Genomic DNA, 24,691 nt, shown 5'->3' with positions numbered 1-24,691 from the left:
GACCTGGAGGCTCCACCCCAAATATGGCGGCGCCCACTGGGTATTTCTCTTCGGCACTTTCCCAGGTAAGGCGCCTGTGAATCGTCGTTGTTGTAACGCCCGCTTTTCTTAGGTGCATGAAGAGAAGGACAGCACCACAGCAATTGTGAAAAAACAGCTCCCGTATTTATTCTGCCATCTGCAACGTTTCGGTCCGTGGACCTTTTTCAAGCTTGAAAAAGGTCCACGGACCGAAACGTTGCAGATGGCAGAATAAATACGGGAGCTGTTTTTTTCACAATTGCTGTGGTGCTGTCCTTCTCTTCATGCACTTCTGGATTTACCTACTGGGATGGATCCCCTGGTGAGGACGTGCACTCTGCTGTCCATAGAGACATTGCCATTATAGGGTGCGGCTTTACTATTAATATCTGATACTCGCTTTTCTTAGGTGTCCATCGTCGTTCCCGTTGTCCTCAGTATTGCCTCCACTTATTGCTTTGTTTCTTTTTCAGCTCTCAGCCTTCAGTCTTCTTCGGAGCCTGCATCTGCCTATCGTCCTACACCTTCGCCTATTCCCGCTTTGACCCAGTGGTCCCTTTGGCTCCGGCAGTTGCGGTTCCATCCTCCTCGGGCCTGCTCCTAACACTCCCTGCATAGGGGGTGCATCCATCAAGTTTGTTCGCCCTTGGGGGCTCTGGGGCCGCGACCCAGAGGGTCCACTCTCGGGTTCTTCTTCCCTCCGTCTCACTTCCGTGAAACGTAACAGTGACACAGGAAACGATGTCCTGTGTAGACTACAAGCCAGAAGGGCACCTGCCAGGGCAATTTGTATGCATGTACTACCCAAGTAAGTCCATGATCATGGTCGCTGGGAATCACAGTCTGCAAACAAGCCGTATACCCAATATACAGGGGTGAAACGATCGTGGTAGCAACCAGAAAAGGGCTCTTGTAGAAAGGGGTCCTGCTGATCTGAGTGCTGTTTTCAGCTGGAAGTGTGTCTTCAGGTGTGCAATCAATTGAAATGTATTGCGGCACAGAGAGCCACCGGGTCTCAGAAGCACAATAGCTATACACACCACCAGACAATAAGAAGCTGGCATCTGATGTCTGTTTGCCTTTCATGGGCGGCACATAATGTCAACGCCATGCGCCACATGTGAGAAGAAATGCTTGAACACCAGGATAGGTGACATTATTAAAGTATTCATATCTCAAAGATCTTATCCCAACATGTAGTAGGTGTAATAATAATATTAGCAAAAACCTCCAATTAGAAATGTAGTATAGTTCTGTATGTTTCTTACCAAATGTGGAGACATTGCAGTAGCTTAGGTATCCATGGTTATGATCACCCATATAGTAAAAGCTAGTTAGTTAGACAGCTTTTAGTGGTTGTAACCATGGATACCTAGGCTACTGCAATGCCCTACATGATTTAAATGACATAGCAAATCTGAAGAACTATACTAAATTTCTAATTGGAGGTATTTGCTAATATTATTAATATCACACTTACTATATATTGGGATTGGATCATGGAGATGGGAATACCCATTTAATGAGAGGGGACAGGACAGAGCACTCTATTAAAGGAGTATGGCATCAATGGGTGACATTATTACAGGTTGGGGGCAAGGATAGATGATATTGTTAAAGAAAGGGGCCATGACAGTGAACATTATTACAGGATGGATACATTCTTAAGTTAAGTTAAAGTTTCATAATGTGCTGGTTTCATGTAGACCTTCATAGAGCGGGAGGGAGGAGGTCCGCTTTATCTCCACCTGCATAGCTGCCTGAACCTTTGTGATGTCATGATCATGTGGTCAATCACATGATGGAAAGTCACATGGTCTGGGGTTTAAATAAATGGGCTCTAGAAGCAGTCTTTGCTCAGCAAGACTGGAGAGAGGATTATCCAGTGGTTTAGTGTCTTGTGGAGGAAAGACTGAACCCGTGTTGCTCCAGAGCAGGATGTTACCTGCACACGTATGGAGTGTGTTGCAGCATTTTGTTTTTCTTTGTTGTTTTCCTGTTTTAGCTGGAAAGGCTGTGATTGCTTTCCACTTTTAGTTGGTTTATGTTGCCTTATAATACCAACTGAAGACTTAAAGAGACAGTTTTCCTGTTTTTCCTACCTCCGTTTATTGCCAAGTGAGTTGACATACCACAAGTGGTGTTTCGAATGCGGGCAGTGTTCTGGGAACACCAGTAGCAGCCATGGACAAACCGCATGTCCTGAGTAAAGGAAACCACAAGCCAGGGGACGATGTCAGGTAAAATGGACGACTTGCTCAAGCATCTGGTGAGTGTGCAGCAGCAACAGCTGGCACATCAGGAGACGTGTAAGCTGCTTCTTGAGCAGATGCAACAGCGGCAGCAACAGCATCACGACCAGTTTATACAACAGCAGCAGCAGATTGAGTTGCTTGGCGAGGCAGTTAGTGGGAGACCGGAAGCCCAGCCCACAAGTCCAGGTGATGACATGCACATCCGGAAAGCGGTAAGACGAGTGATGCAGAAAATGACCCCGGGTGATGATATAGAGGCATTTTTGACTGTTTTTGAGAGGGTAGCGGAGCGAGAGAGACTGCCGCCAGACGAGTGGGTGGGGATGCTGGCCCCCTATCTAAACGGCGAGCCCCAGAAGGCGTATTATGACCTGGCCTTACAAGATGCTAAACTTAAAACTGAGATACTGGAATGCTCAGGGGTGACTAGGTCGGTCCGAGCACAAAGGGTTCATAATTGGGCATATTGCAGTGATAAACCTCCTCGCTCCCAAATGTCCAACTTGCTGCATCTGGTGCAGAAATGGTTGCAACCGGAGTCCTCCACCCCAACCCAGATGGTGGAGTGGGTTGTAATGGACAGATTTATCTGCTCACTACCAAGATTCGTACAGACATGGGTTGCCCAGGGGGATCCCCGGGATGCGGATGACCTGGTGGGCCTCATAGAAAGGTATCAGGTGGTCGAGAGGTCCCTAAGGAAGCTGGGGGGGTGGTGCATCTCCATAATGGGGTTACTCTATAATTGCAAACAAAGGTTTCTGTACCAAATATTAAGTTCTGTTTTTCTTTTTTATCAATTTGTCACGAGGTTACCATAACAGAGAGGAGCCAGAAGACCGCAGCGTCTTATTGCTCCTATGCTGAAAAGAAGTACTTCACCTTCTTTTTAAATAGTGTTAATTTCTTTTGGTAGAACAGGGGTCAATCTGCCATGTTGGGAGCTCTGGGAGTCTGAGCTTTTAGCTGAGCTCAGTTAGCCACTCCCATCTCTTTTATAATCTGGGTCCTGATTGAAACCCATGTCAAAGCAAGCTTATGCTGCATGGCTTGGAGGAGAGGGGTTTATATGAGTAGTTTGAAGGAGTTATATGTGACTGCTGCATGGGTTTGTAAGGATGATAATTCCTTTCCCTCCTCTTACTTTGGTTTTCCCTGTCCTCCACTCCCCGATACAATCCGCTGTTATATGTGAGTGAATATTTGTATGCCTGGTATTTTCAGTTACCCGTGTTCGTGTTGCTTTGTTCGTCGGGTTGGTGTACTGCGGTGCACGGTAGCACCCCTTTTCCCTGGGTAGGGGAAGAGAACAGACAGATCACTGATTCAGGAAATAAGGCAAGGGTTGTGGCCCTGGAATCCTCACCTTCAGAAGTATCACGGGGAATAGGGAGAGCTGGGGTGCCCCCTAGTGTTAAGGAAAGGGAAGGAGACTCTGTTCCTGGGTCACCTGACAGATGAGTCAATTACTTATTTCATGCATTAAAATGCAATTTAATTATGTAAAAATCATACAATGGGATTCTCTGGATTTTTTTTAAGATTCTGTTTCTTACAGTTAAATTGTACTTACAATAAAAATGACAGACCTCTTATTTTAGGAGGGAAAACTTGCAAAATCGACAGTGTATCAAATACTTATTGTCCCCACTGCATACAGAATTATCAGGCAATTTGTATTTTGATGATTAATATAATTATTGAACTACAATGTCGTTGGTCAATCCAAAAGGTTAATATACCTGAATGTTTAATAACGTGAAAGTGAAGATTTCTCTTTCTTAGGATAATATCTCTGTGTGCAGAATTATTATGCACCTAAATGAATACCGTAAATTTTCCCATCTCACTTTTAAAGTAAGAATAATAACCAAACAACTCAAAATGTACATACCGTATATACTCGTGTATCTAATTTTGACTCGAAAAACTGGGAAAACGTATTGACTCTAGTATAACCCGGGTATGCATTGTCCCCTAATTCCTATTCTGGTATACATGGTTCCTCATCCCCATTCTGGTATGCATGGCTCCTCAACCCCATCCTTGTATGCATGGCTCCTTACTCCCATCCTTGTCTGCATGGCTCCTTATTCCCAAACTTGTATGCATGGCTCCTTACTCCCATCCTTGTCTGCATGGCTCCTCAACCCCATCCTTGTATGCATGGCTCCTTACTCCCATCCTTGTATGCACGGCTCCTTATCCCCATCCTTGTATGCATGGCTCCTTATTCCCATCCTTGTATGCATGGCTCCTTATTCCCATCCTTGTAGGCATGGCTCCTTATTCCCATCCTTGTCTGCATGGCTCCTTATTCCCATCCTTGGCTGCATGGCTCCTTATTCTTATCCTTGGCTGCATGGCTCCTTATTCCCATCCTTGTCTGCATGGCTCCTTATTCCCATCCTTGTCTGCATGGCTCCTTATTCCCATCCTTGTCTGCATGGCTCCTTATTCCCATCCTTGGCTGCATGGCTCCTTATTCTTATCCTTGTCTGCATGGCTCCTTATTCACATCCTTGTCTGCATGGCTCCTTATTCACATCCTTGTCTGCATGGCTCCTTATTCACATCCTTGTCTGCATGGCTCCTTATCCCAATCCATGTCTACATGGCTCCTTATCCTCATCCTTGTATGTATGGCCCCCATGAGAAAAGCATAAAAAAAATGTCCTACTTACCTTCAATACACGCCCTCGCAGCATCTTGTTTGGCTACTAGCAGCTCCTGTGGCAGGGCGATCATGTGTCACCGCTTATTAAGATAATGAATATTCACCTCTCCACTCACGTAGGTGTCGAATGGAATGAATATTCATTCTCTTAATGAGCAGTGACACATAATCACCGGGCCACCGGAGCTACTAGAAGCTGGAACAAGATGCTGCGAGGGAGCGCAGGGAAGGTAAGTAGGATTTTTTTTTCAAATACTTGAAGCCGGCGGCTGCAACTGTGCATGACCCGCCGCTCCGCCTCCCCTGCCATAAACTGGGACCATGACTCGTGTATAAGCCGAGGGGGACATTTTCAGCAAAAAAAGTGCTGAAACACTTGGCTTATACACCAGTATATACGGTAACTACATTTCTGACATTTCCCAAAAAAATATCAGTGACCAATATAGCCACCCTTCTTTTCAATAAGACATAAGTCATCCATCCACAGAGTCAGTCAGTTTCTTAATCTATTGAAGATCAACATTTTGGGCAGCACCAATCACAACCTCCCAGACACTGATCAGAGAGGTGTACTGTTTTTCTTCACCATGAATCTCCTATTTAAGAAGGTCCCTCAAGTTCTCAATAGGGCTTAGGTCAAGTGGGGAAAGGGGCCATGTCAGTTCTTTCATCTAAAAAGGACAACCACTTCCTGATCAGGGCTGTGGCTGGTCTCTCACTTCCTCTTCATGTTCAATTTGTACAAAGGGACACCAGCTCTGAGTGGGCGCCAGGCTTATGTGTCATAACCTCACGAAAGCCCCAGGAATGCCAGTGCTGACACTACTGGAACGGCACTGGTACGGGAGATGAGGTTAGGCTTTTTTAATTTTATTGGGGGCCAAACAATAGATTAAGGAGTTGTCCTAGTAGTGGACAACCCCTTTAAGGCCTTTACTGACAAACTAAACAGTGAACTTCAATTCTGCGATGGAGCATTGTCCTGCATAAATACCATAGGTTTTTTTTATTAAAGATATATTTTCCTGTACTACTGCTTGAAATAAGCATCTTCTAAAAGCTGGCAATAGGTTCAGAAGTTGATTTTGAGTCTACCTGCAACCTGAATAAGTCCAACTAGCTCATCTTTAATAATTCTAGCTCATAGCAGTACCCCACGTCCATCCACCTTGTTGGCTTCTATGTCATAGTGGAGGTCTTTGCCTGTTACTGATCCAGCCACGAGCCCAACCATCTTCTCCGCTGAGTCACTCATCGGTACAAAAAAAACTTTGACAAGTCTGTCTTCAGATAAATGTCTTTTTTGGCCCATTATGGAGGAAAACAAGTTGCCTAATAATTCTGCACATCCTGATAATGGGTGTTGTATCTTTTGGCCTCAACCAGTCTCGTTACACAAATAAGCATCATGACATCACTTCATCCAATCAGCATTCTACTTTATACAGATTGATGTTGTAAAATCTGCATAAATATGATGATATGGTGAAAATACTCACTTGCCTAATAATTCTGCCCGCCGCGTATATATGGAATAATTTTAAGAGGATCGGACACTAGCTTCACAATAGCAGTGGAACACTTTGTTAGATGTCATTGAGAATCCATAGCTGTCCCAGAGCGGATGGAGCCAGTATTAACACTTTCTCTTCATTCAAGAAAGGCGATCCGAGGAGCCCAGTTCATGGGTTCCAGAGCAGGAACTATTTCCAAATCTCTCATACACTCTCAACTTGGCCGAGCGGACATATGTTGTAAAATAACGGTGGGGAATAAGGCGCTGCCAGTCACCCTTTTGAAACCCAATATTCCGACACCTGCTTCATGGGAAGGTCTGGGCACTGGGCACACATTAGATGATCATCGACTCCCACATTTTATTAACTTTCCTCTGATGTGTATAGATATTTTAAAGGGTTCCCATTGCATAGGGATCACTTATTAATTGAAGAGGGTCTGACTGCTGGGACCCCCAACAAGCTGGGAACGTGAAACTTGAGTTATGCAGAGCCCTCTCCTAAATGTACGGGCGGTGCTTATACCTGATCTTTTCTCCATTCATTGTCTATGGGACTGCTAATCTGTCACTTAGTATTATGGGAAAATAGCCATCCCGGCAGATCTTTTTTTCTTTATACAGTACGGCCCCATGACAACTCTTGCTGCCCAATAATACAGAATAGGTGGGCACACTCTTACAAAGGGTGACGGAGAGTGTGGCATAGTGCCATGTAAGTACTAACACGCTAGGATGCTCTGCTGCACACACTGACCGCTCCGGCAGTCTTGTGTGTATATACTGTATACTCTGGTTAGGTTATGTAGGTGTCCCAGTAGCCACATGCTCCTGTGGTCACGTGATGTGCTGTAGTGGTTGCCATGGTAACTGTTAGTCTTCTGCGTTAGAGCATTATAGAGCCACGTCACATTTCACCTCACACTTGTGTCTGCCTGTAGGGCGCTGGGCGGGCTCAGTCGACGTGCTGCAGAGTCTGCACCGTGCAGGTTACCAGCATCATGTGCAGACAGGAAGCACTGATATACAAAGTGCCCGATATGTGTGTATATATATATAATGTCTGTATACAGTGTCTGCATGTATGTGACAGGAATACCAGACATAAGCAGAGCCACAGCTGCTACAGTCCCACAGTCTGCCAGCTCTTGTTAAAGGGTTATGTCATCTTGATAAATGGGTAAAAGTGCTTTATAAACAACCATGTAATTTACCTCTTATTAAAAATCCTCTCCGCTCTATAGGATTTTTAATTCTATTGTTTACTGCTTGTTGTCTAGGTTACCGGCCACCTCTACAGTCTATCAGAGGAGGGCGGTTTCTTGCACAAGGCATGCGCTTGTAAGTTCTTTGCTTTAGAGCATGCCAGCGCTGCAATGATGCTGGGCGGATCCAGCGCCCTGAGCTCCTCCAATGCTACAGAAGCAGAGCTGCGTCTACAAGCAGCATGGCAGGTCGCACAGTTCAGACCATGCTTCTAGTCCGCACCGCCAATCTGCGGCCCGCTCCCTTTAGTTTCCAAGGCTGGAGGTAAATGAATGCCAGCCTAGCAGTTGTGAACATTAAATGATAGACGCTTATAAAGCTCCCATCTGGTGTTTTATTTGTAATCTCTCCGCTGTAGTGGTATCGATAATGCAAGTTCCCTGCCCGTTGTAATATACTCAGCAGCCGCCATCTTCTGCTCTTCCCGCGCCGCCATCTTGTTCCCGCAGCTTCAGACTGACTGGGAGCCAGAGACAACTGACACAGCCCTCAGTGTAAGTCTATGAGACTTGCTCTTGCTCTCTTAGGGTATGTGCAGACGACCTGGAAGTAGCAGCGCTTTGGTCGCAGCACATGTTCACTGCCGCCTACTGAAAGCAGGTGAATCCCCACGTGGTCAACGAAACGTGCAGATTCACTACGTCCAATACATTATATGGGTGAAAGCTCTTGCGAAATTGACAAGCTGCGGTCTGGAAAGACGTGCCGCATGTCCGTCTCCACAGGTGATACTGTAACATCTGGACGCTGCAGGTTGGATGCATTATTTTCTTTTTGATGCTGCAGTTTTTATCTCTGGTATGTGACATTTAAATAAAGCTACTTTGTTTTTGATACTTCCTGGTATTTGGCTTTGACAAAACTTTATTGATAGTCATGTCCAGAATAGATGCGTTGTCAGTGCATTTCCGCAGTGGAAATACACTAATGCATGAGTTTTTACCTGCAGATTTTCAACATCTCTGCAATTTTATGAGGAAAATCCACAGGTCAGTCAAACCGGGTAGAGATGTTCAGCAGTACCCAAGTCAGACTGGGAGAGTAGATGCTCTGCAGCGCACAGGTCAGGCAGGCAGGGATGCTCTGCAGCACACACGTCAGACAGGAAGGGATGCTCTTCAGCACACATGTCAGGCAGGCAGGGATGCTCTGCAGCACACAGGTCAGGCAGGAAGGGATGCTCTGCAGCACAGAGGTCAGGCAGGCAGGGATGCTCTGCAGCACACAGGTCAGGCAGGCAGGGATACTCTGCAGCACACAGGTCAGGCAGGCAGGGATGCTCTTCAGCACACATGGCAAGCAGGGATGCTCTGCAGCGCACAGGTCAGGCAGGCATGGATGCTCTGCAGCGCACAGGTCAGGCAGGTAGGGATGCTCTGCAGCGCACAGGTCAGGCAGGCAGGGATGCTCTGCAGCGCACAGGTCAGGCAGGCAGGGATGCTCTGCAGCGCACAGGTCAGGCAGGTAGGGATGCTCTGCAGCGCACAGGTCAGGCAGGCATGGATGCTCTGCAGCGCACAGGTCAGGCAGGTAGGGATGCTCTGCAGCGCACAGGTCAGGCAGGCAGGGATGCTCTGCAGCACACAGGTCAGGCAGGCAGGGATACTCTGCAGCACACAGGTCAGGCAGGCAGGGATGCTCTGCAGCACACATGGCAGGCAGGCAGGGATGCTCTGCAGCGCACAGGTCAGGCAGGCGGGGATGCTCTGCAGCGCACAGGTCAGGCAGGCGGGGATGCTCTGCAGCGCACAGGTCAGGCAGGCATGGATGCTCTGCAGCGCACAGGTCAGGCAGGTAGGGATGCTCTGCAGCGCACAGGTCAGGCAGGCAGGGATGCTCTGCAGCACACAGGTCAGGCAGGCAGGGATACTCTGCAGCACACAGGTCAGGCAGGCAGGGATGCTCTGCAGCACACATGGCAGGCAGGGATGCTTTGCAGTGCACAAGTTAGGCAGGCAGGGATGCTCTGCAGCACACAGGTCAGGCAGGCAGGGATGCTCTTCAGCACACATGGCAAGCAGGGATGCTCTGCAGCGCACAGGTCAGGCAGGCATGGATGCTCTGCAGCGCACAGGTCAGGAAGGCAGGGATGCTCTGCAGCGCACAGGTCAGGCAGGCAGGGATGCTCTTCAGCACACATGTTAAGCAGGGATGCTCTGCAGCGCACAGGTCAGGCAGGCAGGGATGCTCTGCAGCGCACAGGTCAGGCAGGCAGGGATGCTCTGCAGCGCACAGGTCAGGCAAGCAGGGATGCTCTGCAGCGCACAGGTCAGGCAGGCGGGGATGCTCTGCAGCGCACAGGTCAGGCAGGCGGGGATGCTCTGCAGCGCACAGGTCAGGCAGGCGGGGATGCTCTACAGCGCAGAGGTCAGGCAGGCGGGGATGCTCTGCAGCGCACAGGTCAGGCAGGCAGGGATGCTCTGCAGTGCACAGGTCAGGCAGGCGGGGATGCTCTACAGCGCAGAGGTCAGGCAGGCAGGGATGCTCTGCAGCGCACAGGTCAGGCAGGCAGGGATGCTCTAAAGCGCACAGGTCAGGCAGGCGGGGATGCTCTGCAGCGCACAGGTCAGGCAGGCGGGGATGCTCAGCAGCGCACAGGTCAGGCAGGCGGGGATGCTCTGCAGCGCACAGGTCAGGCAGGCGGGGATGCTCTACAGCGCAGAGGTCAGGCAGGCGGGGATGCTCTGCAGCGCACAGGTCAGGCAGGCGGGGATGCTCTGCAGCGCACAGGTCAGGCAGGCAGGGATGCTCTGCAGCGCACAGGTCAGGCAGGCAGAGATGCTCTGCGGCGCACAGGTCAGGCAGGCAGAGATGCTCTGCGGCGCACAGGTCAGGCAGGCAGGGATGCTCTGCGGCGCACAGGTCAGGCAGGCAGGGATGCTCTGCGGCGCACAGGTCAGGCAGGCAGGGATGCTCTGCAGCGCACAGGTCAGGCAGGCGGGGATGCTCTGCAGCGCACAGGTCAGGCAGGCAGGGATGCTCTGCAGCGCACAGGTCAGGCAGGCCAGTTCCGGCCCGGATGCCCGGCAGGTGCAGTGACAGTGCCGCCGCCGCCGCCTTCCTGCCCCCTCCCCGGCTCCTCCCCTCGCCCCGCCCACCCGGTATAGATCGGGAGCTCGCTCTTCCCTCCTCTCTGACAGCGGCGCTGCCTCCCGCCTCCCCTCCGCCCGTGTGACAGGACGCACCGAGCGCCCCCCGCCTGCTCTGTAACATGAAGGGCTAATTACCAGGACGGGAGCCTAGCCCAGCAGTGAGCGGGGTCGCCAGTCTGCACCTATGTGCGCCATGCTGGATGCCCCCCAGAGGAGGCGGCTGCAGTAGGTAAGATCGCGGTACCCTTCACTCACCCTTCCCTCATCCCGGCGGTAGCGCAGCTCTCGGGCTGTGTGCACGGCAGCGAGGTGCAGGGTGCGGCTGTCACTGACCGTGTGCAGGGTGGGTGCAGAGGACATGGCAGTGCCAGTGCAGGCTCCCATCACACTGCTGACCTTCTCCTGCTGCCATCCTCCCTCCCGTGCTCTGTACTGTGGCAGTGGTCCTGGAGCAGATGTGCTCGCTGCCTCCTCACCCATGTGCTCCTGCCGGGTAACAGCTGGCATCTGCAGCGGAGTGATGCCACCAAGTGCCTGGCACTGATTTCTGTGTGCTCTGCAGTGGCTACTACATACAATGTGGCTGTAATGCCAGTCTACAACAGAGGCTGCAGCACAGGCTGCTGCTTGGTTACATAGGACTTGCAGTGTGCTAGGGCTGCATGGCTGCTGCTATGATATGTACTGTGCCTTTAATAAGCCAGAATGCCATCACTACTGCTGGGCACAGATAACTGGTGCATAGGACAGCAGGGTTGGCAAGGCAAGCCCCTGGTCAGTGCACGTTCTGTATAGCCTGAGCTGGATGTGGTATATTTGGTGGAGGAGAGAAGGCAACAGACGATTCCTTATAGTAATTTTCATGTTATCTCTTGTCCTACGCTGGTGGGACTATGGCTATGGCACACGTCGCTGCCACCGGCTGAGTTGTTGGAAGCCGACTGTCTCTGATAGGACCAGAGTAGTAATCATCATGTAGTCTGTCCCATCAGGATCCTCTAGAATATGCTATCATCATGCAGTCCCGTCCCATCAGGATCCTCTAGAATATGCTATCATCATGTAGTCCGTCCCATCAGGATCCTATAGAATATGCTATCATCATGTATTCCCATCCCATCAGGATCCTATAGAATATGCTATCATCATGTATTCCCATCCCATCAGGATCCTATAGAATATGCTATCATCATGTATTCCCATCCCATCAGGATCCTATAGAATATGCTATCATCATGTATTCCCATCCCATCAGGATCCTATAGAATATGCTATCATCATGCAGTCCCGTCCCATCAGGATCCTCTAGAATATGCTATCATCATGTATTCCCGTCAGGATCCTATAGAATATGCTATCATCATGTATTCCCATCCCATCAGGATCCTATAGAATATGCTATCATCATGTATTCCCATCCCATCAGGATCCTATAGAATATGCTATCATCATGTATTCCCATCCCATCAGGATCCTATAGAATATGCTATCATCATGCAGTCCCGTCCCATCAGGATCCTCTAGAATATGCTATCATCATGTATTCCCGTCAGGATCCTATAGAATATGCTATCATCATGTATTCCCGTCCCACCAGGATCCTATAGAATATGCTATCATCATGTATTCTCGTCCCATCAGGATCCTATAGAATACGCTTTCATCATGTAGTCCCGTCCCATCAGAATCCTATAGAATATGCTATCATCATGTAGTCCCGTCCGGATGCTATAGAATATGCTATCATCATGTAGTCCCGTCCGGATCCTATAGAATATGCTATCATCAAGTAGACCCGTCCCATCAGGATCCTATAGAATATGCTATCATCATGTATTCCTATCCCATCAGGATCCTATAGAATATGCTATCATCATGTATTCCTGTCCCATCAGGATCCTATAGAATATGCTTTTATCATGTATTCCTATCCCATCAGGATCCTATATAATATGCTATCATCATGTATTCCCGTCTCGTCAGGATCCTATAGAATATGCTATCATCATGTAGTCCCGTCAGGATCCTATAGAATATGCTATCATCATGTATTCCTGTCCCGTCAGGATCCTATAGAATATGCTATCATCATGTAGTCCCGTCCCATCAGGATCCTATAGAATATGCTATCATCGTGTATTCCCGTCCCGTCAGGATCCTATAGAATATGCTATCATCATGTAGTCCCATCAGGATCCTATAGAATGCTATCATCATGTATTCCCGTCCCGTCAGGATCCTATAGAATATGCTATCATCATGTAGTCCCGTCCCATCAGAATCCTATAGAATATGCTATCATCATGTAGTCCCGTTCCATCAGGATCCTATAGAATATGCTATCATCATGTATTCCCGTCCCATCAGGATCCAATATAATATGCTATCATCATGTAGTCCCGTTAGGGTCCAATAGAATATGCTATCATCATGTAGTCCCGTCCCATCAGGATCCTATAGAATATGCTATCATCATGCAGTCCCGTCCCATCAGGATCCTATAGAATATGCTATCATCATGTATTCCCATCCCATCAGGATCCTATAGAATATGCTTTCATCATGTATTCCCGTCCCATCAGGATCCTATAGAATATGCTTTCATCATGTATTCCCGTCCCATCAGGATCCTATAGAATATGCTATCATCATGTATTCCCGTCCCGTCAGGATCCTATAGAATATGCTATCATCATGTAGTCCCATCAGGATCCTATAGAATATGCTATCATCATGTATTCCCGTCCCATCAGGATCCTATAGAATATGCTATCATCATGTATTCCCGTCCCATCAGGATCCAATATAATATGCTATCATCATGTAGTCCCGTTAGGGTCCAATAGAATATGCTATCATCATGTAGTCCCGTCCCATCAGGATCCTATAGAATATGCTATCATCATGCAGTCCCGTCCCATCAGGATCCTATAGAATATGCTTCCATCATGTAGTCCCGTCCCATCAGGATCCTATAGAATATGCTATCATCATGTAGTCCCGTCAGGATCCTATAGAATATGCTATCATCATGTAGTCCCGTCCCATCAGGATCCTATAGAATATGCTATCATCATGTAGTCCCGTCCCATCAGGATCCTATAGAATATGCTATCATCATGTATTCCCGTCCCATCGGGATCCTATAGGATATGCTATCATCATGTAGTCCCGTCCCATCGGGATCCTATAGGATATGCTATCATCATGTATTCCCGTCCCATCAGGATCCTTTAGAATATGCTGTCATCATGTATTCCTATCCCATCAGGATCCTATATAATATGCTATCATCATGTATTCCTATCCCATCAGGATCCTATAGAATATGCTATCATCATGTATTCCCGTCCCATCAGGATCCTATAGAATATGCTATCATCATGTATTCCCGTCCCATCAGGATCCAATATAATATGCTATCATCATGTAGTCCCGTTAGGGTCCAATAGAATATGCTATCATCATGTAGTCCCGTCCCATCAGGATCCTATAGAATATGCTATCATCATGCAGTCCCGTCCCATCAGGATCCTATAGAATATGCTTCCATCATGTAGTCCCGTCCCATCAGGATCCTATAGAATATGCTATCATCATGTAGTCCCGTCAGGATCCTATAGAATATGCTATCATCATGTAGTCCCGTCCCGTCAGGATCCTATAGAATATGCTATCATCATGTAGTCCCGTCCCATCAGGATCCTATAGAATATGCTATCATCATGTATTCCCGTCCCATCGGGATCCTATAGGATATGCTATCATCATGTAGTCCCGTCCCATCGGGATCCTATAGGATATGCTATCATCATGTATTCCCGTCCCATCAGGATCCTTTAGAATATGCTGTCATCATGTATTCCTATCCCATCAGGATCCTATATAATATGCTATCATCATGTATTCCTATCCCATCAGGATCCTATAGAATATGCTATCATCATGTATTCCCGTCCCATCAGGATCCTATAGAATATGCTTTCATCATGTATTCCTATCCCATCAGGATCCTATATAATATGCTATCATCATGTATTCCCGTCTCGTCAGGATCCTATAGAATATGCTATCATCATGTATTCCCGTCCCGTCAGGATCCTATAGAATATGCTATCATCATGTATTCCCGTCCCATCAGGATCCTATAGAATATGCTTCCATCATGTAGTCCCGTCCCATCAGGATCCTATAGAATATGCTTTCATCATGTATTCCCGTCCCATCAGGATCCTATAGAATATGCTATCATCATGTATTCCCGTCCCATCAGGATCCTATAGAATATGCTTCCATCATGTAGTCCCGTTAGGGTCCAATAGAATATGCTATCATCATGTAGTCCCGTCCCATCAGAATCCTATAGAATATGCTATCAACATGTAGTCCCGTCCCATCAGGATCCTATAGAATATGCTATCATCATGTATTCCCGTCCCGTCAGGATCCTATAGAATATGCTATCATCATGTAGTCCCATCAGGATCCTATAGAATGCTATCATCATGTATTCCCGTCCCGTCAGGATCCTATAGAATATGCTATCATCATGTAGTCCCGTCCCGTCAGAATCCTATAGAATATGCTATCATCATGTAATCCCGTCCCATCAGGATCCTATAGAATATGCTATCAACATGTAGTCCCGTCCCATCAGGATCCTATAGAATATGCTATCATCATGTATTCCCGTCCCGTCAGGATCCTATAGAATATGCTATCATCATGTAGTCCCATCAGGATCCTATAGAATGCTATCATCATGTATTCCCGTCCCGTCAGGATCCTATAGAATATGCTATCATCATGTAGTCCCGTCCCGTCAGAATCCTATAGAATATGCTATCATCATGTAATCCCGTCCCATCAGGATCCTATAGAATATGCTATCATCATGTATTTCCGTCCCATCAGGATCCAATATAATATGCTATCATCATGTAGTCCCGTTAGGGTCCAATAGAATATGCTATCATCATGTAGTCCCGTCCCATCAGGATCCTATAGAATATGCTATCATCATGCAGTCCCGTCCCATCAGGATCCTATAGAATATGCTTCCATCATGTAGTCCCGTCCCATCAGGATCCTATAGAATATGCTTTCATCATGTAGTCCCGTCCCATCAGGATCCTATAGAATATGCTATCATCATGTATTCCCGTCCCATCAGGATCCTATAGAATATGCTTTCATCATGTATTCCCATCCCATCAGGATCCTATAGAATATGCTATCATCATGTATTCCCGTCCCGTCAGGATCCTATAGAATATGCTATCATCATGTAGTCCCGTCAGAATCCTATAGAATATGCTATCATCATGTAGTCCCATCCCATCAGGATCCTTTAGAATATGCTGTCATCATGTAGTCCTGTCCCATCAGGATCTTATAGAATGCTATCATCATGTTGTCCCGTCCCATTGGGATCCTATAGAATATGCTATCATCATGTAGTCCCGTCCCATCAGGATCCTATAGAATATGCTATCATCATGTATTCCCGTCCCATCAGGATCCTATAGAATATGCTATCATCATGTAGTCCCATCAGGATCCTATAGAATGCTATCATCATGTTGTCCCGTCCCATCGGTATCCTCTAGAATATGCTATCATCATGTAGTCCTGTCCCATCGGGATCCTATAGGATATGCTATCATCATGTAGTCCCGTCCCATCAGGATCCTCTAGATCTTATAGATCTAGATAGCTATGTGTTGGTAGCGTTACTTGAAATGTGTGATCTCCAACAGGGCCTCCAACTTATCACAGGTCTTCAAAATAGTGTTTTCACATAGCCCGAGAGCAACTATAGCCCCCGCACCTATTATATTTATGCCACAAAAGCTGTTCTTGGCCCTGCGGGTGGGGCACTTAGAGGACGGATCTACTCTCTAGCCATGTGTGTCAGTAAACCATTACATTCTTCATGAAACTTAAGTCAGATTGTGTAGACACACTACTGGGACAACCCCTTCTCATTCCTTATGTTTGGGCCCGATTAAAATAGAAATGCCTATACTCACCCCCGATGCCAGTGCCATTCCAGAGGTGTGAGCACTCGTGTTCCCGGGGCCCATGTTTGGTTATGTCACGTGAGCCTGGTGCCCAATCAGTGTCGCTGTCCTCGCCTTCGAACATATTGAACAACAGGAAGTCAGGGCAGCGGCCGCGCTCTCACGTTCTCTTGTTGTCCAAAGGCGGGACAGTGACGCCAGTGCTGATTGGGCGCCAGGATCACGTGACATAACCACACATGAGCCCTGGGAACGTGAGTCCTGACACCGGTGGGGCGGCGCTGGCACGAGAGGTGAGTAGAAGTGTTCTTACTTTAACGAGGTCAAACATGGGATAATTTCTTGAATACTAAAGTATTTACTAAAACGGACATGTCTGGAGAAATGTCAGGTCCTGGCATTGGCGTTTACAGACAACTTAGATGCAGAGTGCCAACCACTAATGGTAGCCCTTAGGGCACCGTCAGACGGCCGTATAAATCGCTCTGAGATCGGACCGCGATACACGGACTGGCCTGGCGGCCTTCCTGACCCAAGCGTGACAGCCAGTCCGTGCACTGCGGTCTGATTTATACACCCGTCTGCGTCCTGACAGTGCCCATAGCCTGGACCACATATAATGCTGTGTTGTTACACAGTGGCATTTGGTAACAGTGCCATATTAAGGAGTAGGCCGACATCTCCTGTGGGCACGGAGACACCAATCCTCTGATATTGTCACTTGTGACATCCACCATCAGACTAGAGTATAACACCATACCATATTCGATTAGTATAGTTTTCACCTGATCTGATAAAACCAACATGTAATCCACCCGTAATCCCCATCTTATTGTTTGTAGGTTACGTGTCCATATATACAAATCATCCTTCATCTTCTCCAAAATCACTTTATACTAGATACAGTAGTCCGATTCAGTAGCGATCTGCGTAAACGTGCACCAGTCAGGGGAGACCAGCGCATGCGCAACTCCATGCCCAGTGTTACTCTATGCTAAATGGATTGGTCGGGTACCAACTGAGGCGGCACAGATATATACGTCAGGGCTGAGCCGCTGATAGCACTATGTGCCATTTCCAATGAAACTGTGACGGTAACAAGAAGGTGATCCTCCCCTTTAAGCTTTAAAAGTTAAATTACGGTAATATGAAATTGAATCTACTGTTTTCTAATGAATATAACATCATGTGACTGCTCTCCGTGTTATTCTCATGTCACAAAGTGATGTCTATCACTGGAATCAGTCATCAGATTATGATCGGTCATGTCTAATTTCTGGGACCCTTACTGATTCTGCAAATAAGGGGCCACATCACTGATTTACCCAATTTGTCTCTTCACAGTTGTTCTCTGCACAACCAGGGTCTTATAGATTGGACTACTAAGAATCGAAAAGTAATCTGCCATAATGTTCTTAGTAGGCAATACCATTATTTTTTCTAACAGTTTAAAGGGAATGTGTCAGCAGGCTTTTGCTATGTAATCTGAGGACAGCATGGGGGTAGGGGTTAAAATGCTGAATTCAGCGACGTGTTACTGACCAGTAGAGATGAGTGAATATGTTCAGCAAACGATTGTTGAATCCGAATGTGCCATATTTGTAACATATTCGTGCCGAATTCATGTTTGATGATGGTTTCCGAACATATTCGCTCATCTGTCCCGCAATAGCGTTTGGCGAATATTGCAAATACGGCGACCGTAATCCGAACCGAATATTTAAATATTTGCTCATCTCTACATATCCGGCTGTGTGCTGTAGTTTACATATAATTAAGGTTTTATCACTAGGACATTATCATTGCTGTGACTAGCTGGCTTGTAAGCAATTGTCCAACTCCGCCCCCTTCTTTGATAAGCAGCTCCCTATCTATAGACAATGTACATAAAGAGGCTGGTGTAGGCGGGGGCCGCTTTATCAGTTTGAAATTTTCAGAGAATCTAAGCCCCGGACATCGATGTCTTTAGCCTAGACTATCCCGTAAGTGTCTTCAGTTACATTGCAGTTTACAATCTGGCCTAGTTCTCATTTACAGCGATCCGTGTTAAATAATCAAAGATGTATTAATTGCCTCTACGAATCTCTGCCATGTCAATGGAATTGATCAGGTGGACACGGTCAGGACTGGAAGTGATGACGCCCCATCCATACTGTCAGATGACCTCTAAGGCCACAAGGTCAGGTTACTGATGGATGGTAGGTCATCATGGTGGCATTATGTCCTTTCATCAGTCACCTAACCTTGCAGAGTGATGTGACCTCGGTGGTTAGGTGACTTCATCACTTCTGGAAACTGCACAGACCGCTGAAAGGATAAGTAACATTATTTTCTTTTTTTACAATGTGCTCTTCCCTCTGGCCAGCTTTGAAAAAGGAGTAAAAAATAAAGGAATATTACAGACTGAAACCTCCATTCAACTTATCTTATTGATGTCGAGATTGGCCAACCTGAATCAGTGAATGGGAGATGTAGAACTCCCATTTTCCGAATAGTTGGGGGACTCAGGTGGGACCCGCATCTTTCAACCATTTGTCACAACTTGTACTCAGAATGTTCCTCTTTGTGGCATTTTTCTCTCTAACATGCCCTGTTCATCTGACATATGACTCATGATCAATATGCTAGCTTCTCCAGAACACCAAGGGAAGGGCTCCAGATGGTGTCCTGCTGAAGTCCAGGAGATGGCTGTCACTTTTAATAAGCCTGCATACATGCACAGCTGATCCATTCTGTTCCTGGCTCTGTAGTGATAGCTGAGAGATGAGGGCCTTGAAGGATCATTGGGGTGCATTATGTGACTCAGAGGACCAAATAGGAGAAGTACGGAATCATTAAAGGTCCTGTAGTTTTTTGTAACATCTGCTCACAACCTAATATGTGTAAGTGCTGGCAGACCCCACTGGACACCCCCCGGAAGGCATCTTGGTCCCTTATGCTATAGATAATCTTAAAGATCTTTAATCATTTACTTTATAGATGATCGCACTTTGTGCAAAATCTTTTCTTTTTGTTAGCTTCTTAACAGGAAAATTTTAAATGAACGGTACACCAAGTAAAATTAATTATAGTATATACAACATTCATCCAAACATCACTGGGACCATATATGAACAGCCTCCTGGTTTTCAGTTTAAAGCACCAGAATCCACAATACTAACTGAACCATTTACTTAGAAAATCCATGTCAGAATGACCATAAAATCCATTATGAAACTTTAATTCAGTGTCTGCCCACCTTGCCTGACTGACAGCTCCTCCAGTGTTCCTCCAGCTGCTGTGATCTCACACTGCTCAGTAAAAGCAGCAGCTGTCAGTCAATCTGAGACTGAATACACTGGCCCTCATCAGTAGGAATGAGCCGACCCGCGGTAGTCTAGGTTCTTGTACCCGATCCAAACTTTATACCAAAGTTTGGGTCCGGTACCAGAACTGTACCCGAACTTGCACCAGAACCTGAACCCCATTGAAAACAATGAGGGCCTGAACTTTTGAGCTGGAAAATTCTCTCTGCAACAGACTTCTCCCAGAACTCCAAACAGGGTTGTGGAGTTGGTAAGCCAAACCTCCGACTCCTCAATTTCCATGACTCCGACTCCACAGCACTGACTCCGAACTAGGCAACGGACTTCCAGGAGAAGCACTGGACACTCAGGCTATGTGCACACGCTGCGGATTTGCCAGCGGATTGGCCGCTTTGGATTCGTAGCATGTAAACCTATGGAAAACCAAATCCGCTGTGCTCATGGTGCGGAAAATACCGCGCGGAAACGCTGCGGTTTATTTTCCCTAGCATGTCAATTCTTTGTGCGGATTTCGCAGCGTTTTACACCTGCTCCTCAATAGGAATCCACAGGTGTAAAACCGCAGGTGGAGTCAGCACAAAAAAACGCAGTAAATCTGCAGGTAAACCGCAGTGTGTTTTACCTGCAGATTTTTCAAAAACGGTGCGGAAAAATCCTCACAGAAATCCGCAACGTGGGCAGATAGCCTCACTGTCCAATACAAACCCCAAACTTTTATGCTCTGGCTCGCTCATCTCTACTCATGAGCTATTTTATTCTATAGTGGGACTCATAAAATGTTCATCTTTTTCATTTTAGGATTTGTGCAGTTTATATTGTGAAATTTTGAGACAGATTCACTAAAAAGTACGGTAGTTTTCTCCAACTCTGGTGCCCTAAAATATATGAAGATTATAATAGGAGTAGAGCAGAACAACACCTATGTAACAATGCCAGGCGGTAGCAGTATAATGCACTATGACTGTGACATTCACTCCCTATGTACAAGAACAACGGCAGGTCACCCATAACAATAGGAGCCACAAATCCCTCAAAATGGTGACTTAGGCTATAGGTTCATATTCGTACATCTGCAGACATATACATCAAAAACGCATGCAATGTATCAAACTGCGACTGAATTTTAACATGTGTCATCTATGTCTTTTTTTAAGAAAAAAAAAAAAGGTAATTAGCTGTTAATGTTACCGACTGGAAAACGTATATCTGCTTTAGGCCTCATTCGCACAACTGTATTTAAACATGTCTGTGAAAAAATGTCACCGGTGTCGTGACAAACACCGTGTGTCCGTTTTTACCATCAGTGTTTTTCACGGCTGAATAAACAAATGACAAAACTTCTATCCTTTGCAATGTTAAGCATGTACAGCACATGCACTACACATGGATGCCATCCGTGTGCTGTACGTGTTTTTCACCCATAGACTTGTATTGATACTTTTCATCCATAATACTGGAGAAAAAAACTTATTTGTTTTCGTACTGACATAAATAAGTTCAATGTGAATAGCACCATATACTATAATGGGTTTGTGTTCTACACTCAAGAAAAATACATAGGACGAGCAACACTGACGTCTAAATAAGGCCCTGGACGTACTGAAATGTACTGCTATACATTCAAACCCCTGAGAATGGTGAAGAAAAAATATATACCGTACTTTTTTTTTTTTTTTTTTTTGGGGGGGGGGTCATCCACCAAAAAAAAAAGTGGTTGAAAATGTTTTATGTTTATTTTTTATTTCAATAGTCCCTCTCCCCCCCCCCAAAAAAAATGAATCTACAAAAGGATAAGCCTAAAAAACATAAAGTTAAAAGAACACTTTTTGAATGTGTTGCCCATTTTAGTCTAAGGATATGCTGCCATTTATTATTGAATACAGGTTTTTGCAACTTTGGCAAACTGTCGTAGGGACACCAAACAGTAAGACAGTGCTACACGCCTTAGGCCGGTTTCACACGTCAGTGGCTCCGGTACGTGAGGTGAGTTTCCTCACGTACCGGAGCCACTGACACATGTAGACACAGTGAAATCAATGCATCTGTGCAGATGTCATTGATTTTTTTTTTTTGCGGACCGTGTCTCCGTGTGCCAAACACGAAGACATGTCAGTGTTCGTGGGAGCGCACGGATTACACGGACCCATTAAAGTCAATGGGTCCGTGTAAAACACGTACCACACACGGACGTTGTCCGTGTGCAGTCCGTGTGCCGTGCAGGAGACAGCGCTACAGTAAGCGCTGTCCCCCCCACTGGTGCTGAAGCCGCGATTCATAGCTTCCCTGCAGCAGCGTTTGCTGTAGAGAAGATATGAATAATAGTGTTTAAAATAAAGATCCATTCAAATAAAGATTATTAAAATACTCACCCGGCTCCCTCGCTGGCTGGCGCTGCTTCCTGTCCTGGCCGCACCTTCTACTGTATGAGCGGTCACGTGGGGCCGCCCATTACAATCATGAATATGCGTCTCCACCTCCCATAGGGGTGGAGCCGCATATTCATTACTGTAAATGAGCGGCCCCACGTGACCGCATACAGGAGAAGGTGCGGCCAGGACAGGAAGCAGCGCCAGCCAGCGAGGGAGCTGGGTGAGTATTTTAATAACAGCGGGGTGGGGTCATGGATCTTTATTTTAAACACGATTATTCATATCTTCTCTACAGCAAACGCTGCTGCAGGGAAGATATGAATCGCGGCTTCAGCACCAGATGCAGGGGACAGCGCTAAACTTTAGCGCTGTCTCCTGCACCGTGCGTGTGGTACCCAGTGGGCACACGGGTGGCACATGTGTGCCACACTGATGTGCCACAGAAACGCACCAGCACATGGACACGGATAATTCCAGTACCGATTTTTCCGGTACCGGAATTATCTGGACGTGTGAGACTGCCCTTAAAGGGGTTTTTCACACGGACAAATGTTATTTAGCCGCGTCCAAATGTGGAACTTATTTCAAGATCTATTGATTAAAATGAACTTTTGTTGGTGGGAAAATCCCTTGAATGCTCCAAGATCAGAGCTACTTTTTGGATGTATCAAATGCCCAAAACATAGCCAGAGCAGTGCCCAAGTACAGAGGTGGCCATCAGGAAATGCGTGGCTCCTGCACCCCCCATGTGTGCGGCCGGACACAGAAACGAGCCTGTGCTAAATGTCTTCTTGTGTGAAGGTGTATACTTACCGTATATGTCCTGCACGCTGACTGCAATGTTCCTTTACGCTCAGCTCCCTAGGTAAATAACACTTTGCAAACATGGCACGTTTTGAGGAGTGGGATTGGAATTGGAAAGTGCAATTGTACCGAACCATTCTGAGTAATAGGAATTATATGTTAAATTTATATACTGGCATCCTTTTATTATATATTGTTTTAAAAAATGACATTTTTTTTTGCACCTTGTCCAGTTAACTGTCACTTTAAACCTATGAATTTAAAGGGTTTCTGGTTTAGATATTCTATCTTTCCAACAATAACAACTCTCAGATAATGGTATTATAACAACTACCCATAAGTATAAATAAACCCTGGATATTAGAGTATATTAAACCATTAAACTTTATTAAAGACATTGAATCCATCAGAGTGCTGCTATGAAATGCAGGGAAATAAAGCGTACCTATGCCAATAACAGTATTTGACCAGAAAAACACTGAATTCAAAGTACGGTATGTTTGTACAAGAAATTACCAGCGCCTACTCCTATCACCTCCAATTCCTTAGTGATGTTGTGCCACAGTGTTGCTGTCTGTGCATGGATAGTGCTTGGCCAATATGCAGATCCAGTTCTATGCAGTGCGTAGGCATCAAATTCAATCATATTAAATACATTTTACTATCAACACTGTAATCACCTCCACTCAATTGCATTAATCAAATATTACCACCTGTTATGTAATGGACAGATTAACCCAGAATGTTTTATAGCAGTATACAGCTATCAGTGTACGGATAGTGAGATTAGTCATAGGTAGGGTATGCAGGTACTTGCCAATACGTATTGGCACGGTGCCGTCCCTGCCGCCCCTATGCCCGTTTTGTCCTTTCTTCGTCCGGGGTGGTAATCTGAGACCCCCCACGGCATCCCAGGGCTGGCATTAGGAGCAGGCAGACCAGGCATCTGCCTAGGGTCCCTACTACCCCATGGGCCCCTGTGCAGCTAACGGAGCCCATCACTCAAGGGAGCCCAGTGCTAGCACCTCACTGCGCATTCAGCTGTATCGGTATCATTAATGCTATTACAGTTGAAGGCAATGATGGTGGAGAGCGCGGGGGGGGGGCTGCATTATACTACATGGAGAGCTATGGGGGGCTGCATTATACTATATGGAGAACTATGGGGGGCTGCATTATACTATATGGAGAACTATGGGGGAGCTGCATTATATTATATGGAGAACTATAGGGGAACGCATTATACTATATGGAGGACTATGGGGGCTGCATTATACTATATGGAGGACTATGGGGGGTTGCATTGTACTATATGGAGGACTATGGGGGGTTGCATTGTACTATATGGAGGACTATGGGG

General features: G+C 46.4%; 2 protein-coding genes across 2 annotated transcripts in view; one reads left to right on the top strand and one right to left on the bottom strand.

The window, feature by feature from the left end:
* RSPH14 (radial spoke head 14 homolog) overlaps positions 1-24,691 on the bottom strand; it is a 416,596-nt gene that overhangs the window by 99,729 nt on the left and 292,176 nt on the right. The window lies entirely within an intron of this gene.
* The window catches only part of GNAZ (G protein subunit alpha z), a 193,601-nt gene continuing 179,729 nt past the window's right edge, over positions 10,820-24,691 (top strand). Inside the window, exon 1 of the mRNA XM_069757607.1 lies at positions 10,820-11,059. The gene's annotated coding sequence lies outside the window, so the exon portion shown is untranslated. The remainder of the gene's footprint in view (positions 11,060-24,691) is intronic.

This window comes from Ranitomeya imitator, chromosome 1 (assembly GCF_032444005.1).
Source record: "Ranitomeya imitator isolate aRanImi1 chromosome 1, aRanImi1.pri, whole genome shotgun sequence".
In the NCBI taxonomy this organism is placed as follows: Eukaryota; Metazoa; Chordata; class Amphibia; order Anura; family Dendrobatidae; genus Ranitomeya; species Ranitomeya imitator.
This window is presented reverse-complemented; position numbering and strand designations above follow the sequence as displayed.